The sequence below is a fragment of the Melanostigma gelatinosum genome (assembly GCF_949748355.1).
Source record: "Melanostigma gelatinosum genome assembly, chromosome: 16".
In the NCBI taxonomy this organism is placed as follows: Eukaryota; Metazoa; Chordata; class Actinopteri; order Perciformes; family Zoarcidae; genus Melanostigma; species Melanostigma gelatinosum.
This window is the reverse complement of record NC_136649.1, coordinates 1,296,211-1,302,500: the sequence shown is the minus strand read 5'-3', so window position 1 is coordinate 1,302,500 and position 6,290 is coordinate 1,296,211.

The following is a 6,290-nucleotide window of genomic DNA, read 5'->3' as shown; positions in this document are numbered from 1 at the left end:
AAATAAATTATTAGCATGACGTCATCCAGCTAGCCAAACCTGTCTGGTGTACAGCTAGTACAGAAGCTTCGCATGTACTGCTTCCCTTTCCCGCGAGTCTGCTGTCTGATTGTGAGGTCAGGCTGATCTGATATCAGCTCTTTGGCTGCAGAATCTCCGCCAAAGTTCTCCTCTCAAACGGGTCTTGGAGGAGGAGTGCTCACGCTGCCGCGCGCGCCTGTAGAGACTTCTCCTGACGAGAACGCGCAGCTATGGGCCTGATCGTTCTGGCTCATAGCTGAATCTATTTGAGGGCGCTGATTGGCTAAATTGTATGTCACTCATTTGTATCTTGAATCAGCAATTGGCTAAACTGCTTCATAGACCCGCCTCTTTTGGGCCAAAACGATTAGGCCCCCCAAGCTGCGCGTTCTCAGAGTGTCATGCACACAGGCGGAGAGCACGAGCAGACGAGCACACAGGCAGAGGACGAGCAGGAAAAGCATATCTTTTGCGCAGATATCATATTTTACACACATTACTGGGTACATTCCATAGTTCAAAAACACAAATATTGACAATTTGTATAATTTATGATTATTATCATTTTTTATTTTTCCTTTTTTGTGTGGCTCATGGTGGGGCCATGCCCCATGGCCCTCTATTGACCAGCCGCCACTGCTAGGATGTTTGCTGGCTTTTATCCCACTTTTCCCATCCTCTTGTTATGTATATGTATCGTCTCTTGTCTTTCAATTAAAAAAACAAAAAATTATAATTATAACATTTTTTTTAAATGCGTTAATGCGCAATAAAATAATTGTCGGCATTAATTAATGAATGCGTTAATGCGAAATTAACACGTTAACTTGCCCAGCACTAATTATTATATTATACTGAATATTATTATATGATATATATATATGTATATATGTATATATGTATATGTGTATATATATATATATATATATATATATTATACTGAATTCCCTGTGAGGGTGACATTAATAAGATGTCCTGACGTGTTTATCAAAGTGTAATTTACTGCTTTTTTTCGTGTTGGAATAAATGTTAAATATTTAACTGTAAAGTAGTAATACCTGTTTGACACCTTAATAGTTTTGCATTAAATCATTCTGAGATGTTTGCTGACATTGATTGGATGTGGCACAGCCCTACCTAGAGCATTATAAATATAACACTTTATGAAACAAATTATGATAAGAACAACGGAACCTCTCGCTCTCTCTCTCGGCTTCTCGCTCTCTCTCAAAATCACAGTAAGCTTTGTACATTTATTTATTTATCTCTATTTATAAACATGAGAGGAAGCTACAGAGCGGGAAAACATCACAAAGTCAGGGAGGTGAAACGACAAGCGGACCAAATGAGTGAATCTGAGTTTGGCTTTCACCTCAACCCGACTCATTGTGCCTTTAAGCCTTTAGCAGTTAGTGTCCTTGTTTTTCCTGCCGCCGAGAATAATATTCAGTTTCTGACAACCAAACAACACTTAAAACAGCAGCGTGCTCTTTAAACTCATTCCACATGTTGGACCTGGACCTCCACCCTGTCCTCTTGTGTCTGTGCGTTTCAGTCTCCTGTCTGTGTGAAGGATGTGCTTTAGTTCGGCTCTGTGTGTTTGTGTATCCGGTCTTCATGGTGGTGAGGAGGTCGTGTGGATCAGGTCCTGGCTGTTGGGTGACATATGGATTGTCTGTGCTGTAGTGAGGGAGGGCATCTCTGTTGTTTCTCTGAGATTTCTTTCTTTTTTTCCCTGTTAGTTTTTTGGGGTGTCAAGAAGAGTTGAGCTCACAGAGAAAGCCGCCTTGGATACATGCATACACGTTCAGGAGAAAGACAGGATATAAAAGCACGAAGCATATACTCAGAAATCAATAGTTAAAGTATAATCAAAAGATAAGGTTTATGATCATTATATAACAAATGTTTAATGTATAGAGTGATTTAACAAATGTAAAAACTAATTATAATAATGTTCTGTGTACCGGAGCTGAGATGTGGAAAAGTGTTTGTCATGGTGTGTCAGCAGACCGAGTGAGTCAGGAACAGATGTTTTTGGGTGTGGGTCGGAAAAACAGACACGCGGCAGCAAAGTCTGTTGCAAGAGATGACTCATAGAAGCAAGACGAGAACTCTGGTACTTTCCATACATAAGCACACACACATAAGGGTGGGATGAAGATCATATGTTCAGAATAGGTGGGGGGGAACAGATAGCCCAAATCAAGGATAAAAGGAGACTCTTGCAAGCCCCAAACTGGGATTTCTACACGAGCCGTCCAGACGCTCTGAGCGTCTGATCGCAACTGAAGTATTCGAGGACTTCGTCTCGGTTCACGGAAAGAAGACCACTGTTCGTGGACAAAGAATTGAAAGACGGAGATTTTCCTCTCCCCACTGCTCGACTTTAACAACTGAACAACGGAGGAACGCAGCAGCCCTAGAAAGACTTTGTACTGAGCCTTGGGGACTGTTGGCCGAACTCCGCTGCGAGAGCAGGAGGAATCAGAGGGTCTGGCCAGACCTTCGCTCCTAACAACTCCAAAAGAACCTTTTCATCGCACCTTTGGAAATCCAGCTCCAACCAAGCCGTCTCGGCATCTAAAACCAATGAGTATAATCTAAGAAGAAAATTAAAGTAACGAATCAAGTGTAGTAACATTTTATGTGAGCTGTAGCTTAACCCTTGCTAAATAACTAAATATAACCTGCAATAAATATCTAATCTGCATTTAAAGTAAATTTCTCAAGTGCATTCATTTGCTCAAGTAGTAAAATGTTCCTCGTGGCAGTAAAAAGTTAAAGCCATTGTATGTCTAACAACTGAGTTCTGTAAGGTTATCCTAGAGACCGAATCCACTTAACAATCCCTTACTATTTTTGATATTGGGTTTTACAAATATAATGGACTTGCCTGAGCGTTTACCTGAACCTGCTCGTCTCTGTGAGGGCTAAGTGGAAAACCAGGGTTTGAACCCAGAGACACGACTCAATGTGTTTACTCTGGCACAGACCGTATGTTTTCAGCATTGTGTTCATGCACACTGAATCATTGGCTACTCAGTAATGTGTGATGCAGCCACACTAAACCCTCAGCCCTGATGGCAGTGTGGAGCTGTCCGTGACTGCAGAGCCGACGCTGTGATCATCTCTCATCACTCCCTCATGTGAATAGACCGGGGGAGATGGAATTGATGGGGAGGTTTAATGTAGTCCTGGAGAGTTCTCATCAGCGGGATCCCAGACTGGGGAATGAAACCCAATGAGTTGTTTGTTAAATCTCAGGACTTTCTGACACACACACAGTACAGCGAGCTGCAAATCACGATGGACGTGGAGGGGGATTAAATCATCACAAAGCCATGGAAGCATTTAATACTGGCTTCATGATCAGTGTGTCAATCTCTTTTCGTCGACTCCCTCTGCTTTGGTCCTTGCGCCGAAGCTCGGCCCTGGATTGTATTTTTATAAAGACGTGTTAAAAATGTGAATTCTATCTTCTCCTGGGATTACATTTATAACACACCAGTGTTATGATGCATCGTGATTATTGTTTTCACCTTCTGAGTCGGTGTGCGTGTGTCATCGTGGAAAAATAACTGTAGCAGGAGCTACCACCATTTTGCCGTTTATCACTCATCCATCTCAGAATTCACTGAAATAATTAACTTTTATCAAATGTATCTTTCCACACTGACTCCGAGAGACACACATCAGCTTCCTTGATGTAAAACTGTAATGAATTAAAAGCCCTTGATTGACCAAGGCTCCCAGTTTCAGTGTGAGCTGTCCAATCTCTGTGGCCGGGAAAACAAACAGTTATTCAATAGATACTTTATCAAAAACTATTTTAGTGCAGAAAATGTTTGAAACTCTTCAGCCTGGTAAAGTTTGGCTTTTGTTAAAATGATGTTATTTAGTGTGTAATCTCCTGAAAATACGAATATGTTATGTGTATGTTAAAAATATGTTTTTGTTCATTTAGAAAGAGCTATTTATATCTACATATGGAGGCGGTCCTCTTCACTCTTGGAACACGAGAAGTTTCACTTGGTTTCAATGTGCCACCTCACTGCTAGATGGCGCCAAATCCTACACACTGCACCTTTAAGGATTGGTTAGGTTTAGGCACAAAAACCTCTTGGTAAGAGTAGGTTAAAACTATAGACTGTATTTAACAACTGGAAGCAGTGATGTCACAATTATCTGGTCTTAAACCAAAGTAATGGATGTCATGTTGTCTGAGCATGATCAAATGGGTTATTGTTGTAACCATGGCAGTGAAGTATCCTAACCTTGAAACAGTATGTATTTCAACCCAACCTTAACCATGGCATTGTAATATCATCATACTGATTCATTTATCCAACAGTGATTTGTAATGTTTCTGGAAGGCTCAGATGATGACATTGTCCAGATCATTAGCGTTGGATCAGAAAACCTTCTTTGTGTCTAGAGTGCATGGACAAACCACCTATAGTGTTGTTGTCATTTGGAGGACTTGTTGGACGCTAGAGGGAAAGTCAAGGGATTAACAAAGTCAGCTGTGCTTCATCCTCTCGTGACAGTGAGTGTATCTACAAAATTGCATGGCATTCCACCCAATACGTGAGATATTTCAGTCAGCACAAAGAGACCAGTGCCATAAAGCCATGGCACTATAGTGCAAAAAGGCTTGATACCAAAAACAACAACAAAGGCTTTATTTTAGGTTCTTAGACTTATTCTAACACAATGCTAGAGACCATCTTGACGTGACACCAGCCATGACTTCGTCCTCTCTACTATACTTCCAACACTCTTGCTCAAAACCACAGCCATCTGCCCACTCGGCCAACAGTACTGCTATTGCTGCTGTAACAAGCAGGCAGCCAGCATTGCGTTGGCCATCATCGCATCTCCAGGGTTCGAACAGAGCAGCGTGATGTCATCACCAGCGATTGGTCCGTTGAGAGAAAGATCACGTCCAGTTGCCAGCTGATGTCAGCGCTGTTCCTAGCAGCAGTCTGGGAGTCGATGTGTGACAAGTATCAACACACTTTGGCACTCACGTATTGAGCACAACTGATTAGAGGCTGTATTGAGGGTTTTTTTGGGGGGGGGGGGGGTCTTCTGTGGCCATGACTGAACTAGATTCTTTATTGTAGTTTAAATCTTTTCACAGCTGCTGCCCGAGGGCGGGCTCTGACTGTAGTGATGTAAATTTGAAACGAAGCATGAAAGTGTAAAATATGGCGGGGCTGCTGGCAGTGAGCACTCTGACATGCTGGAGGCACAGCGAGTCTGATTCAGGGGGCAGAGCTGGCTGACTTACCTGCTGCAAGAAGATTTCGGTCTGATCTCACCGCCCAAATGCATGCTGGGATCTGTGAAAAAAACCCATTTCAGACTACCACTTCATTCCCCTTTAATCTGTATTCTACTCTATTATCGGCAACAAGGCCTTCTCTGTACTATTCTGCAGTTTTCACTTGTTACAAATCTGACATTCAACGGTGACGTCATCAACAGGAGAGCAGCGGAGGAACTCTAAGATCCTCATTAGGTTCCACTGGTTCTTCCTGTGTATTCTGGTTCCTGAAATAATAATAGGCTTGTTAAAGCACTTGTCAACAAGTGTGTTTATTCAATAATAACAATTTTCATAATTCATAATTTCAATAATATGTCGATGTTTACTGCAGCATGCATTGGGTGTTTAGCAGATGTTGGAAGTTATCTTGCTGTGTTCTCTGAAAGACCAGCATGTCAGGCTGTTGGGATGGAACCTGCTCTGGTCTGTTTGACAACACTGTGCGTTGACATTTTGTTTTGGCAATGCGCAACATCAAAAAACAAAGGCAACACTTTATGTATGTATAAGTATGAGTAAACACTTAATTCATCATTTGTAAAGCATTGTTCCTACATTAACGCTCATTAGTATGCAGTTCATAACAACAGTTATAAATGTTTTCTTCTTCATTAATAAGCTCGTCTATTATGTGTTTCATTATTGTGTTTTCATACTTTATCAATGGGGAATCCATCATTTGTAAATGAAGTATTATATATTTTACAAACCAATTATTAAGGAGTTGCAGATGATTAATAACATCCTTTATAAAGTGTTAGTAAATGATTAAGAACGTATTTAGATGTACATTATTCATGCATTTATATACGATTTAGATATGCACTAATGGTTAGGGACTATGTTAATATATGCTTTATAAACGCGTATTAATACTGCAATTCATGGTTAATTCTGGTAGTTGCTAGTCATTAGTAAAGTATTTTGTGTGACC